Source organism: Lithobates pipiens, unplaced genomic scaffold (assembly GCF_037356315.1).
Source record: "Lithobates pipiens isolate NorthernLeopardFrog02 unplaced genomic scaffold, aLitPip1_a1.2 Scaffold_19, whole genome shotgun sequence".
Taxonomy (NCBI): Eukaryota; Metazoa; Chordata; class Amphibia; order Anura; family Ranidae; genus Lithobates; species Lithobates pipiens.
Genome location: NW_027507764.1, coordinates 584,736,484 through 584,758,479, shown reverse-complemented (window position 1 = coordinate 584,758,479; position 21,996 = coordinate 584,736,484). Strand labels below are relative to the sequence as shown.

Sequence of the window (21,996 nt, the reverse complement as noted above, 5' to 3'; positions counted from 1 at the left end):
GGTTGGGTTATAAAAATAATCTCCCAAGCTTTGACCATCTCACGGAGCTCTGTTCAATCCATCATCGGAAAATGGAAAGAGTATGGCACAACTGCAAACCTACCAAGACATGGCCGTCCACCTAAACTGACCAGCCGGGCAAGGAGAGTATTCATCAGAGAAGAGCCAAGAGATCCATGGTAACTCTGGAGGAGCTGCAGAGATCCACAGCTCAGGGGGGAGAATCTGTCCACAGGACAACTATTAGTCGTCTTTCCACAAATCTGCCCTTTATGGAAGAGTGACAAGAAGAAAGACTAGCGATGGCCGAACGGTTCGCCAAGTGGTCGTTTCGTGGCGAATTTCATCTGTTCGCGGTCCGCCCGTTCGGCGGACTATTGGCGCCGTTCACCCGGCGGACTTCCGTGTTTTTACTGTGTAAAAGAACTTTGATCTATGACGACACATCCATCATGGGGTACAGGACAGCCAATTGAGACATTACAGCACATGGACACTTGGACATTCCCCCTAACTTATAAATACACCCGATCCGGCGGCCATTTTACATTCTTTCTTCTGTCACTATAGGGAGAGGTTGCTGTGTGGAGTAGGGACAGATAAAACGCTAGCTATTTGGTACACAAAAGTTCTTTTCAGGACTGGTATAGGTGTTAGGTGTATATAGGTTTGCTGTGCTACTGATTGTTGCAGCAGCCTGAGTGTCTTTTGTCAGTTTAGAGAAAGGGACAGGACTGTGTGTGCTGCTGCTGTAGGGACAGCCAGATTAGTCATCATCATCATCATTAGCTGTTACTATCAGGTCCACAAAAGTGCTATTCCAGTAACCAGTTATTGTTCCAGCAGCCTCTGTTTTGTCAGTTTAGAGAAAGGGACAGGACTGTGTGTGCTGCTGTAGGGACAGCCAGATTAGTCATCATCATTAGCTGTTACTATCAGGTCCACAAAAGTGCTATTCCAGTAACCAGTTATTGTTCCAGCAGCCTCTGTTTTGTCAGTTTATATAGGGACAGGCAGGAAGCAGTGTGTCAGGCAGTGAGGGTCAGTTTAAACAGTAGCTGTTACTATTAGTTCCACAAAGGTTCTTTTCAGGACTGGTATCAGTGGTATGGTAATAGGCTTGTACACGTATAATATTCTTCCTTCCAAATATAGAAAGAATATTATACTTGACTGCTGCCCTTCTGCTGCAGTCTGCTAATCATTCACAACTCACTTGTTCCACAAAGCTCTTTATCGGGACTGGTAACTTGGTCTGTGTAGGGTGCTACAGTACATAGGGTTGAGTGAGGTACAGTCTGCTATTCTATAAGGACTGGTATCGGTCCACAATAGATAGGGTTGAGGTGCACTACTGCTGACCGCTGCCCTATACTGCCGCAGTCCTTCATCGGTATAGGGACTGACGTACAGTCTGCTAATCACTCACACACAAACTACTTGGTCCACAAAAGTCCTTATAAGGACTGGTAACTTGGTCTAGGGTGCTACAGTACATAGGGTTGAGTGAGGTACAGTCTGCTATTCTATAAGGACTGGTATCGGTCCACAATACATAGGGTTGAGGTGCACTACTGCTGACCGCTGCCCTATACTGCAGCAGTCCTTCATCGGTATAGGGACTGAGAGTTTTGTCACAGGGTCATTTAAAAAATGACAGGCAGAGGAAGAGGCAGGCCCTTCCGCAGGGGTGGTATACAGGGGGTGGGTCATATTTCTAATGGGGCTGCTTATTATGAGGGGCTCACACCATCCCTGTGCTATGCTGACATCCTCCTGGGGCTGCTTATTATGAGGGGCTCACACCACCCCTGTGCTATGCTGACATCCTCCTGGGGCTGCTTATTATGAGGGGCTCACACCATCCCTGTGCTATGCTCATTATGAGGGGCTCCCACCATCCCTGTGCTATGCTCATTATGAGGGGCTCCCACCATCCCTGTGCTATGCTCATTATGAGGGGCTCCCACCATCCCTCTGCTATGCTCCTTATGAAGGGCTTCCACCATCCCTGTGCTATTCTGACTTCCTCCTGGGGCTGCTTACGGTGCAGGTGTCAGTGATGCATATCACGGTGCTGATGTCAGTACTCTCTGTCACTGTGCTGCTGTCAGTGCTGTATATCACAGTGCTGGTGTGAGTGCTTTATGTCACGCTGCTGATGTCAGTGCTCTCTATCACGGTGCTGTTGTCAGATGACTCTATCACGGTGCAGGTGTCATTGCTGTATGTCACGCTGCTGGTGATCATCTCCTGCACCCTCTTCTTTGCCTACCCTGGTCCCTGACCTTCCCTCTCCTCCATTGCCTTCATGCGCTCCACAGTCCTGAATTGTCAGAACAATTTCCCATATAAAAAAAGAATGCTTGTAGTTGTCGATCCCAGATTCACCTCATACATGTGTTATGTCATTGGCCATGTGGTGGGACTATGTTTGCACAGCTAATAATTATTTTGTGGCTACAAATTTGACCTAAAGGTTTGCGAAGTTTGCCTCCCATTGAAGTCAATAGGTCCCGCCGCAAACGTTCCGGTTCGCGAACTATCGGCCGCGTTCACAGTCCACGTTCGTGAAACGTCCCGTCAGAAGTTCGTCCATCACTAAGAAAGACATTGGTGGAAGAAAGTCATAAGAAGTCCTGTTTGTAGTTTGTGAGAAGCCATGTGGGGGACACAGCAAAGATGGGGAAGAAGGTGATCTGATCAGAGGAGACCAAAATTCAACTTTTTGGCCTAAAGGAAAAATGCTATGCGTGGGGAAAACGAACACTGCACATCTCCCTGAACACACCATCCCCACCGTGAAACATGGTGGTGGCAGCATCATGTTGATGGGAAGATTGATGGAGCCAAATACATGGCAATCTTAGAAGAGTGTGCAAAAGACTTGAGACCGGGGCGGAGGTTCACCTTCCAGCAGGACAACAACTCTAAAACATACAGCCAGAGCTACAATGGAATGGTTTCGATCAAAGCATATTTATGTGTTAGAATGGCCCAGTCACAGTCCAGACCTAAATCCAGTTGAGAATCTGTAGCAAGACTTGAAAATTGCTGATCACAGACGCTCTCCATCCAATCTGACAGAGCTTGAGATATTCTACAAAGAAGAATGGGCAGAAATGTCCCTCTCTAGATGTGCAAAGCTGGTAGAGACACCCCCAAAAAGACTGACAGCTGTAATTGCAGAGAAAGGGGGTTCTACAAAGTATTGACTCCGTATACTGAATACAGTGACAGAAAAAGTATTTGACCCCCTGCTGATTTTGTATGTTTGCCCACTGACAAAGAAACGATCAGTCTATAATTTTAATGGTCAGTTTATTATACCAGTGAGAGACAGAACAACAAAAATATCCTGAAAAACGCATTTCAAAAAAGTTATAAATTGATTTGCATTTTAATAAGTGAAATAAGTATTTGACCCCTTCGCAAAACATGACTTAGTACTTGGTGGCAAAACCCTTGTTGGCAATCACAGAGGTCAGATGTTTCCTGTAATTGGCCACCAGGTTTGCACACATCTCAGGAGGGATTTTGTCCTCTTTGCAGATCCTCTCCAAGTCATTAAGGTATCGAGGCTGACATTTGATAACTCGAAAGTTCAGCTCCCTCCACATATTTTCTATGGGATTAAGGTCTGGAGACTGGCTAGGCCACTCCAGGACCTTAATGTGCTTCTTCTTGAGCTACTCCTTTGTTGCCTTGACTGTGTGTTTTGGGTCATTTTTCATGCTGGAATACCCATCCACAAAACAATTTTTAATGCCCTGGACGAGTGAAAGAGGTTCTCACCCAAGATTTGATGGTACATGGCCCCATCTATCATCCCTTTGATGCGGTGAAGTTGTTCTGTCCCCTTAGCAGAAAAACACCCCCAAAGCATAATGTTTCCACCACCATGTATGACGGTGGGGGATGGTGTTCTTGGGGTCATAGTCAGCATTCCTCCTCCTCCTCCTCCTCCAAACACGGCGAGTTGAGTTGATGCCAAAAAAAATAGATTTTGGTCTCCTCTGACCACAACACTTCCCCCAGTTCTCCTCGGAATCATTCAGATGTTCATTAGAAAACTTCAGGTGGGCTGTACATGTGATTTCCTGAGCGGGGGGGACCTTGCGGGCCCTGCAGGTTTTCAGTCCTTCGCAGCGTTGTGTGTCACCAATTGTTTTCTTGGTGATTAATCTCACAAGTGAATATAATTAATGCAATATTCATCACTACCTCCTATGAAAGTGTGTGTCTCGATATCATAAATCAAGACATATAAAAAAGTGTGTAACCACCCCGTATAGAACCACTAACCACATCTAGTCCACGTCCAACAAAACGTCCATATGTTTCTTTTTATTCTGATAGTGAGTGCTCACAGCCGAGAAACGGATCCCGATGTTCACAGAATCGTTACAGGTTTGCTGGTGGGAGACTTTTACCACTTTAGAAAAGGCCGTGGTACAGAAGGTGGAAGGCAAAGTCTGTGGATAACGATAACAAATGGGTCCCGGCTGTATAATTCCGCTTTTTGCCTCTGTTATATACATAGTTGGGTTAAATTAAAAAACCAAAAAAAAAAAAAAAACAAACACAAATCCACCGAGTTCTGCTAACAGAAAAAAATAACTAAATAGAAAACCTCCATATACAGAACCCCATAGGTCCCAACAGTCCCGGATCAGGAGGGACGGTCTTACTTTGTTACCCAATTGCTCCGCCCCACTTTCCTTTATTAAATATCCCTCTGTTTGATATCATATATATACAGAAAATGACGAGGTCTGTACAACTTTTAGGGCACCAAAAAACGAAAAAAAAAAAAAAAGATTTAAAATTGTAATATTACATAAGTAAAAGAACATACAATAGACGGATTTTTACATGACCATAGCATTCATCTTTCACAACATATCCCCCATATTACAGTATATACAAGATACCCATGTAACAGCATTCATGCAATTATATGCAAGAAGGTGGGCCAACGCGTTTCGAATAGATCTTTGTCAGGGAAAAACAAGGACCCTCACATCTATGCAACAGATAATAAATATCATAAGTATATACAGTTATCTCACAAAAGTGAGTACACCCCTCAGATTTCTGTAAATATTCTCTTCTATCTTTTCATGTGACAACACTGAAGAAATGACACTTGTCTACAATGTAAAGTAGTGAGTGTACAGCTTGTATAACAGTGTAAATTTGCCGTCCCCTCAAAATAACTCAAAACACAGCCATTAATGTCTAAACCGCTGGCAACAAAAGTGAGTACACCCCTAAGTGAAAATGTCCACATTGGGCCCAATTAGCCATTTTCCCTCCCCGGTGTCATGTGACCTGTAAGCGTGACAAGGTCTCAGGTGTGAATGGAGAGCAGGTGTGTTAAATTTGGTGTTATCGCTCTCACTCTCTCACACTGGTCACTGGAAGTTTAACATGGCACCTCATGGCAAAGAACTCTCTGAGGATATGAAGAAAGAACTGTTGCTCTACATAAAGATGGCCTAGGCCAGGGATATGCAATTAGCGGACCTCCAGCTGTTGCAAAACTACAAGTCCCATCATGCCTCTGCCTCTGAGTGTCATGCTTGTGGCTGTCAGTCTTGATATGCATCATGGGACTTGTAGTTCTGGAAGAGCTGGAGGTCTGCTAATTGCATATGCCTGGCCTAGGCTATTAGAAGATTGCCAAGACCCTGAAACTGAGTTGCAGCACGGTGGCCAAGACCATACAGCGGTATAACAGGACAGGTCTCACTCAGAACAGGCCTCGCCATGGTCCACCAAAGAAGTTGAGGTCACGTGCTCAGCGTCATATCCAGAGGTTGTCTTTGGGAAATAGACATATGAGTGCTGCCAACATTGCCGCAGAGGTTGAAGGGGTGGGGGGGGGGGGTCAGCCTGTCAGTGCTCAGACCATACGCCGCACACTGCATCAATTTGGTCTGCATGGCTGCCGTCCCAGAAGGAAAAGATGATGCACAAGAAAGCCCGCAAACAGTTTGCTGAAGACAAGCAGACTAAGGACATGGAATACTGGAACCATGTCCTGTGGTCGATGAGACTAAGATACACTTATTTGGTGTCAGATGGTGACAAGCGTGTGTGGGGGCAACCAGGTGAGGAGGACAAAGACAGGTGTGTCTTGTCTGCAGTCAGGCATGGTGGTGGGAGTGTCATGGTCTGGGGCTGCATGAGTGCTGCCGGCACTGGGGGGCTACAGATCATTGAGGGGACCATGAATGCCAACATGTACTGTGATATACTGAAGCAGAGCATGATCCCCTCCCTTCAGAGACTGGGCCGCAGGGCAGTATTCCAACATGATAACCACCCCAAACACTCCTCCAAGACCATCACTGCCTTGCTAAAGAAGCTGAGGGTAAAGGTGATGGACTGGCCAAGCATGTCTCCAGACCTAAACCCTATTGATCATCTGTGGGACATCCTCCAATGGAAAGTGGAGGAGTGCAAGGTCTCTAACATCCACCAGCTCCGTGATGTCATCATGGGGGAGGGGAAGAGGACTCCAGTGGCAACCTGTGAAGCTCTGGCGACCTCCATGCCCAAGAGCGTTAAGGCAGTGCTGGAAAATAATGGCGGCCACACAGTATATATACACTTTGGCCCATTTTGGACATTTTCACTTAGGGGTGTACTCACTTTTGTTGCCAGCGGTTTAGACATTAATGGCTGTGTGTTGAGTTATTTTGAGGAGACAGCAAATTGACACTGTTATACAAGCTGTACACTCACTACTTTACATTGTAGACAAGTGTCATTTCTTCAGTGATGTCACATGAAAAGATAGAAGAAAAGATTTACAAAAATGTGAGGGGTGTACTTACTTTTTTGAGATACTGTATATACCATATGTAATGTTTGGGTGTTCTATGTAACTTTTCGAGCAAAAAATACTGATTTGTACCCGTGTAGGGCCGCGTTCTCCCGCCACATAGATGCACGGGTGTTGCAGGCATCCCCGTGTGAACAATCCATAGAAATCTATCAGACTATGTGGTTGCACGGACAGGGTCGCTCTGTCCCAATAGGACACGAAGGTGCGGGTCACTGAACTCATCCTGTGTGCATTAAGGTACCGGCGCCGGCTTGTCATTTTGGGGCACAGCAGCTCCCTCTCTCTGTAGTTGTGTCTCAATTGACTTCTATGGAGTGCCGACACAGGGATGCACGCAACACCTGTGCACCCCCATGCTGGAAAAGGGAAGAAACACGAACCTCCACGGGGCATGAAGTCATGTGCCCCATGTGAATGGACCCCAATTTCTTCATTACTATAATACTGGCAAACAAAACCGAGAACCAACTCTAAGCCCTTGTACGCACGGTGCGACATTCTGACAACCAAATCCGTTGGATTTTGTCCGACGGATTTAGTCCGAAACTGTTGCATACACACGGTCGGACAAAGTTGTCGGAGAATCCGATTGTACAGAACATGATGACGTTATTTCGTTAGGACGGGACTACGTTCAGACTAGTAGCCAATAGCTTTGGTCTAGGAATTGGATCTGAGCATGCGTGGCACTTAGTCCGTCGGAGTAGGCTACACATGATCGGAGTATGTCCGATCGGAGAATTTGGTCGGAAAATTTTAGGGACAAGTTGGAAAACTTGGTCCGTCGGATACTCCGACGGAAACAGTCCGATGGAGACCACACACAGTTGGATTATCCGATAAAACGGTCCGATAGGACACATTCCGACGGAATCTCCGACCGTGTGTACAACGGCTAACAATGTATCAAATGTAGAAACTCATAACTCCTATACTGTGCAGAGCCGTCATAAAACGTTCTAAAAAAAGCCTGCATGTTAGACTCCGGATGTGCTGTGTTCATTGTAGAATATGGGGAATTATTGATGTTTGGATCTTTTTAATATGGTACTGGTTCTACTAGGCAGTGGCGGCTGGGGCTCAACATTTTTTTGGGGGGGGGGGGGGGGGCAAATCAATTGCAGGCACTGTGCCCATCAAATGCTGCCAGTGTGCTCATCAAACGCTGCCCGGCACTTACCTTGTCTTGGTGGGGCAGCAGGTGACGGAGCCGAGCAGGGTCCTTCGTGCGTCTCCATCTCCCGTCCTCTCCTCCGCTTAGGCGTCCAATAGCGGCGCCTGTCGTTTCAGCCAATCAGGTGACAGGTAACAGATCCGAGCACTTGATTGGCGTAGAGGCGGTTTAGTGTTAGGAAAGCGAATATTCAATCGCTTTTCTAGCACAATTCAGTGACCTGCGAGCGCCCAGCAGGCTTCACTTCCCGGAACCCTACTGCGCATGCGCGAGTCGCGCTGCACGTCCTAACTGGTCCCTGATATCTCCTGGGACCCGTGTGTGTCCTAGCAGACAGCGCGGGGGGGGGGGGGGAGGAGGCGTAGACTCCCGTGGGAGTCTATGCCCGGAAGTGGGTGCAAATACCCGTGTTAGGTATCTGCACCCCCCTCCCCCCTGAAAGGTGGCAAATGTGACACTGGAGGCGGGGGAGGGTTCCCGAAAAGCAGAGGTTAAATTTTTGTGTGAATCTCCGCTTTAAGCGGCAATAGGCAGCGGGCCGTGGTGTGTAGATGCTTTAGCTGCGATGCTTCGTGCCCGCCGCCAAGTTGATCTGACTTGTAGCGATCGGCGGGCAGAAAGCCCACCAAATCTTACACATTCAAGTCAATGGGAAGGCGACGCCACTGCCCCGAAACCACGTGCAACGCATGTAAAATCCACTGATATAAGCAAAACAAAATCCTGATCACTTTCCCCGAGTATTACACTGCATGGCTCTGGTCACGGTGTGTTAGAAAAAAAGAAATAAAAAAAAATTTGGAGAATGTTTTAATTTTTTATTTTTTTTTACATACTGTCACCAGTGTCTGATCACCGCCACACCAGTTATACTGTTAGTCCAATCTAATGTTCAATATGATAATGATTTTATTGATCAAAGCCCACAACTTACAGGCATGGAGCCCACATGCCTGCTGAACATACGGAGATTATATATAATTAGGCTGCTGAGAGGGAGTGGGCAGGTTGGTGGGTGAGAGTGGGCAGCCTGGTGAGAGGGAGAGGGCAGGCTGGTGGTTGGGAGTGGGCAGGCTGATGGTTGGGAGTGGGCAGGCTGGTGGTTGGGAGTGGGCAGGCTGGTGGTTGGGAGTGGGCAGGATGGAGTGTGGAAGTGGGCAGGATGGAGTGTGGAAGTGGGCAGGATGGAGTGTGGAAGTGGGCAGGTTGGTGGGTGGGAGTGGGCAAGCTGGTGGGTGGGAATGGGCAAGCTGGTGGGTGGGAGTGGGCAAGCTGGTGGGTGGGAGTGGGCAAGCTGGTGGGTGGGAGTGGGCAAGCTGGTGGGTGGGAGTGGGCAAGCTGGTGGGTGGGAGTGGGCAAGCTGGTGGGTGGGAGAGGGCAGGCTGGTGGGAGAGGGCAGGCTGGTCGGTGGGAGAGGGCAGGCTGGTCGGTGGGAGAGGGCAGGCTGGTCGGTGGGAGAGGGCAGGATGGTGGCAGGGAGTGGGCAGGCTGGTGGGTGGGAGTGGGCAGGCTGGTGGGTGGGAGTGGGCAGGCTGGTGGCAAGGAGTGGGCAGGATGGAGTGTGGGAGTGGGCAGGTTAGAGTGGGCAGGCTGGTGGGTGGGAGTGGGCAGGCTGGTGGGTGGGAGTGGGCAGGATGGTGGCATGGAGTGGGCAGGATGGTGGGTGTGAGTGTGCAGGCTGGTGAGAGGGAGTGTGCAGGCTGGTGAGAGGGAGTGTGCAGGCTGGTGAGAGGGAGTGTGCAGGCTGGTGAGAGGGAGTGTGCAGGCTGGTGGCAGGGAGTGTGCAGGCTGGTGGCAGGGAGTGGGCATGGCAGAGAGTGGGCAGGCTGGTGGCAGAGAGTGGGCATGGCAGAGAGTGGGCAGGCTGGTGGCAGAGAGTGGGCATGGCAGAGAGTGGGCAGTCTGCTGGCAGAGAGTGGGCAGTCTTTGGGCAGTCTGGTGGCAGAGAGTGGGCAGTCTGGTGGCAGAGAGTGGGCAGTCTGGTGGCAGAGAGTGGGCAGTCTGGTGGCAGAGAGTGGGCAGTCTGGTGGCAGAGAGTGGGCAGTCTGGTGGCAGAGAGTGGGCAGTCTGGTGGCAGAGAGTGGGAGTGGGCAGGATGGTGGGTGGGAGTGGGCAGGATGGTGGCATGGAGTGGGCAGGATGGTGGCAGGGAGAGTGCAGGCTGGTGGCAGGGAGTGTGCAGGCTGGTGGCAGGGAGTGGGCAGGCTGGTGGCAGAGAGTGGGCAGGCTGGTGGCAGAGAGTGGGCAGGCTGGTGGCAGAGAGTGGGCATGGCAGAGAGTGGGCATGGCAGAGAGTGGGCATGGCAGAGAGTGGGCATGGCAGAGAGTGGGCATGGCAGAGAGTGGGCATGGCAGAGAGTGGGCATGGCAGAGAGTGGGCAGTCTGCTGGCAGAGAGTGGGCAGTCTGCTGGCAGAGAGTGGGCAGTCTGCTGGCAGAGAGTGGGCAGTCTGCTGGCAGAGAGTGGGCAGTCTGCTGGCAGAGAGTGGGCAGTCTGGTGGCAGAGAGTGGGCAGTCTGGTGGCAGAGAGTGGGCAGTCTGGTGGCAGAGAGTGGGAGTGGGCAGGATGGTGGGTGGGAGTGGGCAGGATGGTGGCATGGAGTGGGCAGGATGGTGGCAGGGAGTGTGCAGGCTGGTGGCAGGGAGTGTGCAGGCTGGTGGCAGGGAGTGGGCAGGCTGGTGGTAGGGAGTGGGCAGGCTGGTGGTAGGGAGTGGGCAGGCTGGTGGCAGAGAGTGGGCATGGCAGAGAGTGGGCAGGCTGGTGGCAGAGAGTGGGCATGGCAGAGAGTGGGCATGGCAGAGAGTGGGCATGGCAGAGAGTGGGCATGGCAGAGAGTGGGCATGGCAGAGAGTGGGCATGGCAGAGAGTGGGCAGTCTGCTGGCAGAGAGTGGGCAGTCTGGTGGCAGAGAGTGGGCAGTCTGGTGGCAGAGAGTGGGCAGTCTGGTGGCAGAGAGTGGGCAGTCTGGTGGCAGAGAGTGGGCAGTCTGGTGGCAGAGAGTGGGCAGTCTGGTGGCAGAGAGTGGGCATGGCAGAGAGTGGGCAGGCTGGTGGCAGAGAGTGGGCATGGCAGAGAGTGGGCAGTCTGGTGGCAGAGAGTGGGCAGTCTGGTGGCAGAGAGTGGGCAGTCTGGTGGCAGAGAGTGGGCAGTCTGGTGGCAGAGAGTGGGCAGTCTGGTGGCAGAGAGTGGGCAGTCTGGTGGCAGGGAGTGGGCATGCTGGTGGCAGGGAGTGGGCATGCTGGTGGCAGGGAGTGGGCAAGCTGGTGAGAGGGAGTGGGCAAGCTGGTGAGAGGGAGTGGGCATGCTGGTGGGTGAGAATGGGCAGGCTGGTGAGAGGGAGTGTGCAGTCTGGTGGGTGGGAGTGTGCAAGATGGTGGTTTGGAGTGGGAAGGATGGCGGCATGGATTGGACAGGATGGTTAGAGGGAGTGGGCAGGACGGTGAGAGAGAGTGGGCAGGACGGTGAGAGGGAGTGGGCAGGACGGTGAGAGGGAGTGGGCAGGACGGTGAGAGGGAGTGGGCAGGACGGTGAGAGGGAGTGGGCAGGACGGTGAGAGGGAGTGGACAGGACGGTGAGAGGGAGTGGACAGGACGGTGAGAGGGAGTGGGCAGGACGGTGAGAGGGAGTGGGCAGGACGGTGAGAAGGAGTGGGCAGGACGGTGAGAGGGAGTGGGCAGGATGGTGAGAGGGAGTGGGCAGGATGGTGAGAGGGAGTGGGCAGGATGGTGAGAAGGAGTGGGCAGGACGGTGAGAAGGAGTGGGCAGGACGGTGAGAGGGAGTGGGCAGGACGGTGAGAAGGAGTGGGCAGGACGGTGAGAGGGAGTGGACAGGACGGTGAGAGGGAGTGGGCAGGACGGTGAGAAGGAGTGGGCAGGACGGTGAGAAGGAGTGGGCAGGATGGTGAGAGGGAGTGGGCAGGATGGTGAGAGGGAGTGGGCAGGATGGTGAGAGGGAGTGGGTAGGATGGTGAGCAGGAGTGGGCAGGTTGGTGGGTGTGAGTAGGCAGGCTGGTGGCAGGGAGTGGGCAGGCTGGTGGGTGTGAGTAGGAAGCTGGTGGCAGGAAGTGGGCAGGCTGGTGGATGTGAGTAGGCAGGCTGGTGGCAGGGAGTGGGCAGGCTGGTGTGAGAAGGCAGGCTGGTGGCAGGGAGTGGGCAGGATGGTGTGTGGGAGTGGGCAGGATGGTGTGTGGGAGTGGGCAGGATGGTGTGTGGGAGTGGGCAGGATGGTGTGTGGGAGTGGGCAGGATGGTGGGTGGGAGTGGGCAGGATGGTGGGTGGGTGGGTGGGAGTGGGCAGGATGGTGGGTGGGTGGGTGGGAGTGGGCAGGATGGTGGGTGGGTGGGAGTGGGCAGGATAGTGGGTGGGTGGGAGTGGGCAGGCTGGTGGGTGGGAGTGGGCAAGCTGGTGGGTGGGAGTGGGCCGGCTGGTGCGAGAGAGTGGGCCGGCTGGTGCGAGAGAGTGGGCCGGCTGGTGCGAGAGAGTGGGCCGGCTGGTGCGAGAGAGTGGGCCGGCTGGTGCGAGAGAGTGGGCAAGCTGGTGCGAGAGAGTGGGCAAGCTGGTGCGAGAGAGTGGGGAGAGAGTGGGCAGGCTGGTGCGAGAGAGTGGGCAAGCTGGTGCGAGAGAGTGGGCAAGCTGGTGCGAGAGAGTGGGCAAGCTGGTGCGCTGGTGCGAGAGAGTGGGCAGGCTGGTGCGAGAGAGTGGGCTAGATGTTGGAGTGTGCAGTCTGGTGGGAGGGAGTGTGCAGTCTGGTGGGAGGGAGTGTGCAGTCTGGTGGGAGGGAGTGTGCAGTCTGGTGGGAGGGAGTGTGCAGTCTGGTGGGAGGGAGTGTGCAGGCTGGTGGGAGAGAGTGGGCAGGCTGGTGGGAGAGAGTGGGCAGGCTGGTGGGAGAGAGTGGGCAGGCTGGTGGGAGAGAGTGGGCAGGCTGGTGGGAGAGAGTGGGCAGGCTGGTGAGTGGGAGTGGGCAGGCTGGTGACAGGGAGTGGGCAGGTTGGTGGGTGGGAGTGGACAAGATGGTGAGAGGGAGCGGGCAGGCAGGCTGGTGCGAGGGAGCGGGCAGGCTGGTGCGAGGGAGCGGGCAGGCTGGTGCGAAGGAGGGGGCAGGCTGGTGCGAAGGAGGGGGCAGGCTGGTGCGAGGGAGGGGGCAGGCTGGTGCGAGGGAGGGGGCAGGCTGGTAGCAGGGAGTGGGCATGCTGGTAGCAGGGAGTGGGCATGCTGGTAGCAGGGAGTGGGCATGCTGGTAGCAGGGAGTGGGCATGCTGGTAGCAGGGAGTGGGCATGCTGGTAGCAGGGAGTGTACAGGCTGGATGATAGGGAGTGTACAGGATGGTGGTTGGCAGAGGGCAGGATGGTGGCATGAATTGGGCAGGATGGTAAGAGGGGGTGTGCAGGCTGTTTAGTGTGATCGGGCAGGCTGGTGAGAGAGAGTAGGCAGGCTGGTGGTTGGGAGTAGGCAGGCTGGTGGTTGGGAGTGGGCAGGCTGGTGGCAGGGAGTGGGCATGCTGGTGGCAGGGAGTGGGCAAGCTGGTGAGAGGGAGTGGGCATGCTGGTGGGTGAGAATGGGCAGGCTGGTGAGAGGGAGTGTGCAAGATGGTGGTTTGGAGTGGGAAGGATGGCGGCATGGATTGGACAGGATGGTGAGAGAGAGTGGACAGGACGGTGAGAGGGAGTGGGCAGGACGGTGAGAGGGAGTGGGCAGGACGGTGAGAGGGAGTGGGCAGGACGGTGAGAGGGAGTGGGCAGGACGGTGAGAGGGAGTGGGCAGGACGGTGAGAGGGAGTGGGCAGGACGGTGAGAGGGAGTGGACAGGACGGTGAGAGGGAGTGGGCAGGATAGTGAGAGGGAGTGGGCAGGATGGTGAGAGGGAGTGGGCAGGATGGTGAGAGGGAGTGGGCAGGATGGTGAGAAGGAGTGGGCAGGATGGTGAGAGGGAGTGGGCAGGATGGTGAGAGGGAGTGGGCAGGATGGTGAGAGGGAGTGGGCAGGATGGTGAGAGGGAGTGGGTAGGATGGTGAGCAGGAGTGGGCAGGCTGGTGGGTGTGAGTAGGCAGGCTGGTGGCAGGGAGTGGGCAGGCTGGTGGGTGTGAGTAGGAAGCTGGTGGCAGGAAGTGGGCAGGCTGGTGGATGTGAGTAGGCAGGCTGGTGGCAGGGAGTGGGCAGGCTGGTGTGAGAAGGCAGGCTGGTGGCAGGGAGTGGGCAGGATGGTGTGTGGGAGTGGGCAGGATGGTGTGTGGGAGTGGGCAGGATGGTGGGTGGGAGTGGGCAGGATGGTGGGTGGCAGGGGGCAGGATGGTGGGTGGCAGGGAGTGGGCAGGCTGGTGGCAGGGAGTGGGCAGGCTGGTGGCAGGGAGTGGGCAGGATGGTGGCAGGGAGTGGGCAGGATGGTGGCTGGGAGTGGGCAGGATGGTGGCTGGGAGTGGGCAGGATGGTGGCTGGGAGTGGGCAGGATGGTGGCTGGGAGTGGGCAGGATGGTGGCTGAGAGTGGGGTTGCTGGTGGCACGGAGTGGGGTTGGTGGTGGTTGGGAGTGAGCATGCTGGTGGGTGGGAGTGGGCAGGCTGGTGGGAGGGAGTGGGCAGGCTGGTGGGAGGGAGTGGGAAGGCTGGTGGAAGGGAGTGGGAAGGCTGGTGGAAGGGAGTGGGAAGGCTGGTGCGAGGGAGTGGGAAGGCTGGTGCGAGGGAGTGGGCAGGATGAATGAGAGGGAGTGGGCAGCCTGGTGGGTAGGAGTGGGCAGGCTGCTGGTTGGGAGTGGGCAGGTTGGAGGGTGGGAGTGGGCAGGATGAATGAGAGGGAGTGGGCAGCCTGGTGGGTAGGAGTGGGCAGGCTGCTGGTTGGGAGTGGGCAGGTTCGTGGGTGGGAGTGGGCAGGCTGGTGGGTGGGAGTGGTAGGTGGGAGTGGGCAGGATGGTAGGAGGGAGTGGGCAGGATGGAAGGAGGGAGTGGGCAGGATGGAAGGAGGGAGTGGGCAGGATGGAAGGAGGGAGTGTGCAGTCTGGTGGGTGTGAGTGTGCAGTCTGGTGGCAGGGAGTGGGCAGGCTGGTGGGTGTGAGTAGGAAGCTGGTGGCAGGAAGTGGGCAGGCTGGTGGATGTGAGTAGGCAGGCTGGTGGCAGGGAGTGGGCAGGCTGGTGGGTGTGAGTAGGAAGCTGGTGGCAGGAAGTGGGCAGGCTGGTGGATGTGAGTAGGCAGGCTGGTGGCAGGGAGTGGGCAGGCTGGTGTGAGAAGGCAGGCTGGTGGCAGGGAGTGGGCAGGATGGTGTGTGGGAGTGGGCAGGATGGTGTGTGGGAGTGGGCAGGATGGTGGGTGGCAGGGAGTGGGCAGGCTGGTGGCAGGGAGTGGGCAGGCTGGTGGCAGGGAGTGGGCAGGATGGTGGCTGGGAGTGGGCAGGATGGTGGCTGGGAGTGGGCAGGATGGTGGCTGGGAGTGGGCAGGATGGTGGCTGGGAGTGGGCAGGATGGTGGCTGGGAGTGGGCAGGATGGTGGCTGAGAGTGGGGTTGCTGGTGGCACGGAGTGGGGTTGGTGGTGGTTGGGAGTGAGCATGCTGGTGGGTGGGAGTGGGCAGGCTGGTGGGAGGGAGTGGGCAGGCTGGTGGGAGGGAGTGGGAAGGCTGGTGGAAGGGAGTGGGAAGGCTGGTGGAAGGGAGTGGGAAGGCTGGTGGAAGGGAGTGGGAAGGCTGGTGGAAGGGAGTGGGAAGGCTGGTGCGAGGGAGTGGGCAGGATGAATGAGAGGGAGTGGGCAGCCTGGTGGGTAGGAGTGGGCAGGCTGCTGGTTGGGAGTGGGCAGGTTGGAGGGTGGGAGTGGGCAGGTTCGTGGGTGGGAGTGGGCAGGCTGGTGGGTGGGAGTGGTAGGTGGGAGTGGGCAGGATGGTAGGAGGGAGTGGGCAGGATGGAAGGAGGGAGTGGGCAGGATGGAAGGAGGGAGTGGGCAGGATGGAAGGAGGGAGTGGGCAGGATGGAAGGAGGGAGTGTGCAGTCTGGTGGGTGTGAGTGTGCAGTCTGGTGGCAGGGAGTGGGCATGTTGGTGGCAGGGAGTGGGCATGTTGGTGGCAGGGAGTGGGCAGGCTAGTGAGTGTGAGTGGGCAGGCTGGATGATAGGGAGTATACAGGATGGTGGTTGGGAGAGGGCAGGATGGTGGCATGGATTGGGCAGGATGGTAAGAGGGAGTGGGCAGGCTGGTGGGAGAGAGTGGGCAGGCTGGTGCGAGAGAGTGGGCAGGCTGGTGCGAGAGAGTGGGCAGGCTGGTGCGAGAGAGTGGGCAGGCTGGTGCGAGAGAGTGGGCAGGCTGGTGCGAGAGAGTGGGCAGGCTGGTGCGAGAGTGGGCAGGCTGGTGCGAGAGAGTGGGCAGGCTGGTACGAGAGAGTGGGCAGGCTGGTGCGAGAGAGTGGGCAAGCTGGTGCGAGAGAGTGGGCAAGCTGGTGCGAGAGAGTGGGCAGGCTGGTGCGAGAGAGTGGGCAGGCTGGTGCGAGAGAGTGGGCAGGCTGGTGCGAGAGAGTGGGCTAGATGTTGGAGTGTGCAGTCTGGTGGGAGGGAGTGTGCAGTCTGGTGGGAGGGAGTGTGCAGTCTGGTGGGAGGGAGTGTGCAGTCTGGTGGGAGGGAGTGTGCAGTCTGGTGGGAGGGAGTGTGCAGGCTGGTGGGAGAGAGTGTGCAGGCTGGTGCGAGAGAGTGGGCAGGCTGGTGCGAGAGAGTGGGCAGGCTGGTGCGAGGGAGTGGGCAGGCTGGTGCGAGAGAGTGGGCAGGCTGGTGCGAGAGAGTGGGCAGGCTGGTGCGAGAGAGTGGGCAGGCTGGTGCGAGAGAGTGGGCAGGCTGGTGCGAGAGAGTGGGCAAGCTGGTGCGAGAGAGTGGGCAAGCTGGTGCGAGAGAGTGGGCAAGCTGGTGCGAGAGAGTGGGCAGGCTGGTGCGAGAGAGTGGGCAGGCTGGTGCGAGAGAGTGGGCAGGCTGGTGCGAGAGAGTGGGCTAGATGTTGGAGTGTGCAGTCTGGTGGGAGGGAGTGTGCAGTCTGGTGGGAGGGAGTGTGCAGGCTGGTGGGAGAGAGTGGGCAGGCTGGTGGGAGAGAGTGGGCAGGCTGGTGGGAGAGAGTGGGCAGGCTGGTGGGAGAGAGTGGGCAGGCTGGTGGGAGAGAGTGGGCAGGCTAGTGAGTGTGAGTGGGCAGGCTAGTGAGTGTGAGTGGGCAGGCTGGATGATAGGGAGTGTACAGGATGGTGGTTGGGAGAGGGCAGGCTGGTGCGAGGGAGTGGGCAAGCTGGTGCGAGGGAGTGGGCAGGCTGGTGCGAGGGAGTGGGCAGGCTGGTGCGAGGGAGTGGGCAGGCTGGTGCGAGGGAGTGGGCAGGCTGGTGCGAGGGAGTGGGCAGGCTGGTGCGAGGGAGTGGGCAGGCTGGTGGCAGGGAGTGGGCAGGCTGGTGGCAGGGAGTGGGCAGGCTGGTGGCAGGGAGTGGGCAGGCAGGGAGTGGGCAGGTTGGTGGGTGGGAGCGGACAGGTTGGTGGGTGGGAGCGGACAGGTTGGTGGGTGGGAGCGGACAGGTTGGTGGGTGGGAGCGGACAAGATGGTGAGAGGGAGCGGGCAGGCTGGTGCGAGGGAGCGGGCAGGCTGGTGCGAGGGAGCGGGCAGGCTGGTGCGAGGGAGGGGGCAGGCTGGGGCGAGGGAGGGGGCAGGCTGGGGCGAGGGAGGGGGCAGGCTGGGGCGAGGGAGGGGGCAGGCTGATGGCAGGGAGTGGGCATGCTGGTGGCAGGGAGTGGGCATGCTGGTAGCAGGGAGTGAGCAGGCTGGATGATAGGAAGTGTACAGGCTGGATGATAGGGAGTGTACAGGATGGTGGCATGAATTGGGCAGGATGGTAAGAGGGGATGTGCAGGCTGGTTAGTGTGATCGGGCAGGCTGGTGATAGAGAGTGGGCAGGCTGGTGAGAGGGAATGTGCAGCCTGGTGGGTGGGAGTGGGCAGGCTGGTGGTTGGGAGTGGGCAGGCTGGTGGTTGGGAGTGGGCAGGCTGGTGGCAGGGAGTGGGCAGGCTGGTGGCAGGGAGTGGGCAGGATGGTGGCAGGGAGTGGGCAGGATGGTGGCAGGGAGTGGGCAGGATGGTGGCTGGGAGTGGGCAGGATGGTGGTTAGGAGTGGGCAGGCTGGTGGTTAGGAGTGGGCAGGCTGGTGGAAGGGAGTGGGCAGGCTGGTGGAAGGGAGTGGGCAGGCTGGTGGAAGGGAGTGGGCAGGCTGGTGGAAGGGAGTGGGCCGGCTGGTGGCAAGGAGTGGGCCGGCTGGTGGCAAGGAGTGGGCCGGCTGGTGGCAAGGAGTGGGCAGGCTGGGTGGCAGGGAGTGGGCGGTGTTGGGAGTGGGCAGGCTGGTGGCAGGGAGTGGGCAGGCTGCTGGTGCGAGAGAGTGGGCAGGCTGGTGGGAGGGAGTGGGCAGGCTGGTGGGAGTGGGCAGGCTGGTGGGAGGGAGTGGGCAGGCTGGTGGGAGGGAGTGGGCAGGCTGGTGGGAGGGAGTGGGCAGTCTGGTGGGCAGGCTGGTGAGTGGGAGTGGGCAGGCTGGTGGCAGGGAGTGGGCAGGCTGGTGGCAGGGAGTGGGCAGGCTGGTGGGTGGGAGTGGACAGGTTGGTGGGTGGGAGTGGACAGGTTGGTGGGTGGGAGTGGACAGGTTGGTGGGTGGGAGTGGACAAGATGGTGAGAGGGAGCGGGCAAGATGGTGAGAGGGAGCGGGCAGGCTGGTGCGAGGGAGCGGGCAGGCTGGTGCGAGGGAGCGGGCAGGCTGGTGCGAGGGAGCGGGCAGGCTGGTGCGAGGGAGGGGGCAGGCTGGTGCGAGGGAGGGGGCAGGCTGATGGCAGGGAGTGGGCATGCTGGTAGCAGGGAGTGGGCATGCTGGTAGCAGGGAGTGAGCAGGCTGGATGATAGGGAGTGTACAGGATGGTGGTTGGTAGAGGGCAGGATGGTGGTTGGTAGAGGGCAGGATGGTGGCATGAATTGGGCAGGATGGTAAGAGGGGATGTGCAGGCTGGTTAGTGTGATCGGGCAGGCTGGTGAGAGAGAGTGGGCAGGCTGGTGGTTGGGAGTGGGCAGGCTGGTGGTTGGGAGTGGGCAGGCTGGTGGCTGGGAGTGGGCAGGCTGGTGGCAGGGAGTGGGCAGGATGGTGGCAGGGAGTGGGCAGGATGGTGGCAGGGAGTGGGCAGGATGGTGGCAGGGAGTGGGCAGGATGGTGGCTGGGAGTGGGCAGGATGGTGGCTGGGAGTGGGCAGGATGGTGGCAGGGAGTGGGCAGGATGGTGGCAGGGAGTGGGCAGGCTGGTGGAAGGGAGTGGGCAGGCTGGTGGAAGGGAGTGGGCAGGCTGGTGGAAGGGAGTGGGCAGGCTGGTGGGAGGGAGTGGGCAGGCTGGTGGCAAGGAGTGGGCAGGCTGGTGGCAAGGAGTGGGCAGGCTGGTGGCAAGGAGTGGGCCGGCTGGTGGCAAGGAGTGCGGGCAGGCTGGTGCGAGAGAGTGGGCAGGCTGGTGCGAGAGAGTGGGCAGGCTGGTGCGAGAGAGTGGGCAGGCTGGTGCGAGAGAGTGGGCAGGCTGGTGGGAGGGAGTGGGCAGGCTGGTGGGAGGGAGTGGGCAGGCTGGTGGGAGCAGGCTGGTGGGCAGGCTGGTGAGTGGGAGTGGGCAGGCTGGTGGCAGGGAGTGGGCAGGCTGGTGGCAGGGAGTGGGCAGGCTGGTGGCAGGGAGTGGGCAGGTTGGTGGCAGGGAGTGGGCAGGTTGGTGGGTGGGAGTGGACAAGATGGTGCGAGGGAGCGGGCAGGCTGGTGCGAGGGAGCGGGCAGGCTGGTGCGAGGAGCGGGCAGGCTGGTGCGAGGGAGGGGCAGGCTGGGGCGAGGGAGGGGGCAGGCTGGGGCGAGGGAGGGGGCAGGCTGATGGCAGGGAGTGGGCATGCTGGTAGCAGGGAGGTGGGCAGCTGGTAGCAGGGAGTGAGCAGGCTGGATGATAGGGAGTGTACAGGATGGTGGTTGGTAGAGGGCAGGATGGTGGCATGAATTGGGCAGGATGGTAAGAGGGGATGTGCAGGCTGGTTAGTGTGATCGGGCAGGCTGGTGAGAGGGAATGTGCAGCCTGATGTGTGGGAGTGGGCAGGCTGGTGGTTGGGAGTGGGCAGGATGGTGGCAGGGAGTGGGCAGGCTGGTGGCAGGGAGTGGGCAGGCTGGTGGCAGGGAGTGGGCAGGCTGGTGGCAGGGAGTGGGCAGGTTGGTGGCAGGGAGTGGGCAGGTTGGTGGGTGGGAGTGGACAAGATGGTGCGAGGGAGCGGGCAGGCTGGTGCGAGGGAGCGGGCAGGCTGGTGCGAGGGAGCGGGCAGGCTGGTGCGAGGGAGGGGCAGGCTGGGGCGAGGGAGGGGGGCAGGCTGGGGCGAGGGAGGGGGCAGGCTGATGGCAGGGAGTGGGCATGCTGGTAGCAGGGAGTGGGCATGCTGGTAGCAGGGAGTGAGCAGGCTGGATGATAGGGAGTGTACAGGATGGTGGTTGGTAGAGGGCAGGATGGTGGCATGAATTGGGCAGGATGGTAAGAGGGGATGTGCAGGCTGGTTAGTGTGATCGGGCAGGCTGGTGAGAGGAATGTGCAGCCTGGTGTGTGGGAGTGGGCAGGCTGGTGGTTGGGAGTGGGCAGGATGGTGGCAGGGAGTGGGCAGGCTGGTGGCAGGGAGTGGGCAGGCTGGTGGCAGGGAGTGGGCAGGCTGGTGGCAGGGAGTGGGCAGGTTGGTGGCAGGGAGTGGGCAGGTTGGTGGGTGGGAGTGGACAAGATGGTGCGAGGGAGCGGGCAGGCTGGTGCGAGGGAGCGGGCAGGCTGGTGCGAGGGAGCGGGCAGGCTGGTGCGAGGGAGGGGGCAGGCTGGGGCGAGGGAGGGGGCAGGCTGGGGCAGGGAGGGGGGCAGGCTGATGGCAGGGAGTGGGCATGCTGGTAGCAGGGGGAGTGGGCATGCTGGTAGCAGGGAGTGAGCAGGCTGGATGATAGGGAGTGTACAGGATGTGGGTTGGTAGAGGGGCAGGATGGTGGCATGAATTGGGCAGGATGGTAAGAGGGGATGTGCAGGCTGGTTAGTGTGATCGGGCAGGCTGGTGAGAGGGAATGTGCAGCCTGGTGGTGGGAGTGGGCAGGCTGGTGGTTGGGAGTGGGCAGGATGGTGGCAGGGAGTGGGCAGGATGGTGGCAGGGAGTGGGCAGGATGGTGGCAGGGAGTGGGCAGGCTGGTGGTAGGGAGTGGGCAGGCTGGTGGCAGGGAGTGGGCAGGCTGGTGGTTGGGAGTGGGCAGGATGGTGGTGGGATGTGGGCAGGATGGTGGCAGGGAGTGGGCAGGATGGTGGCAGGGAGTGGGCAGGATGGTGGCAGGGAGTGGGCAGGCTGGTGGAAGGGAGTGGGCAGGCTGGTGGAAGGGAGTGGGCCTGGTGGAAGGGAGTGGGCAGGCTGGTGGAAGGGAGTGGGCAGGCTGGTGGAGGGAGTGGGCAGGCTGGTGGCAAGGAGTGGGCCGGCTGGTGGCAAGGAGTGGGCCGGCTGGTGGCAAGGAGTGGGCCGGCTGGTGGCAAGGAGTGTGCCGGCTGGTGGCAAGGAGTGTGCAGGCTGGTGCGAGAGAGTGGGCAGGCTGGTGCGAGAGAGTGGGCAGGCTGGTGCGAGGGAGTGGGCAGGCTGGTGGGCAGGCTGGTGGGAGGGAGTGGGCAGGCTGGTGGGAGGGAGTGGGCAGGCTGGTGGGAGGGAGTGGGCAGGCTGGTGGGAGCAGGCTGGTGGGCAGGCTGGTGAGTGGGAGTGGGCAGGCTGGTGGCAGGGAGTGGGCAGGGTGGCAGGGAGTGGGCAGGCTGGTGGCAGGGAGTGGACAGGTGCGAGGGAGCGGGCAGGCTGGTGCGAGGGAGCGGGCAGGCTGGTGCGAGGGAGGGGGCAGGCTGATGGCAGGGAGTGGGCATGCTGGTAGCAGGGAGTGGGCATGCTGGTAGCAGGGAGTGGGCAGGCTGGATGATAGGGAGTGTACAGGATGGTGGTTGG

General features: G+C 58.3%; 1 protein-coding gene across 10 annotated transcripts in view; it reads right to left on the bottom strand.

The window, feature by feature from the left end:
* Positions 1 to 21,996, bottom strand: part of LOC143997731 (uncharacterized) — a 253,375-nt gene that overhangs the window by 149,668 nt on the left and 81,711 nt on the right. The window contains exon 6 of one of the 10 annotated variants that reach the window (XR_013277726.1): positions 3,321 to 4,475. The exons of the other annotated variants lie outside the window; for them this stretch is intronic. The gene's annotated coding sequence lies outside the window, so the exon portion shown is untranslated. Of the gene's footprint in view, positions 1 to 3,320; positions 4,476 to 21,996 lie in introns of those variants that run through there. 10 annotated transcript variants of the gene reach the window in all.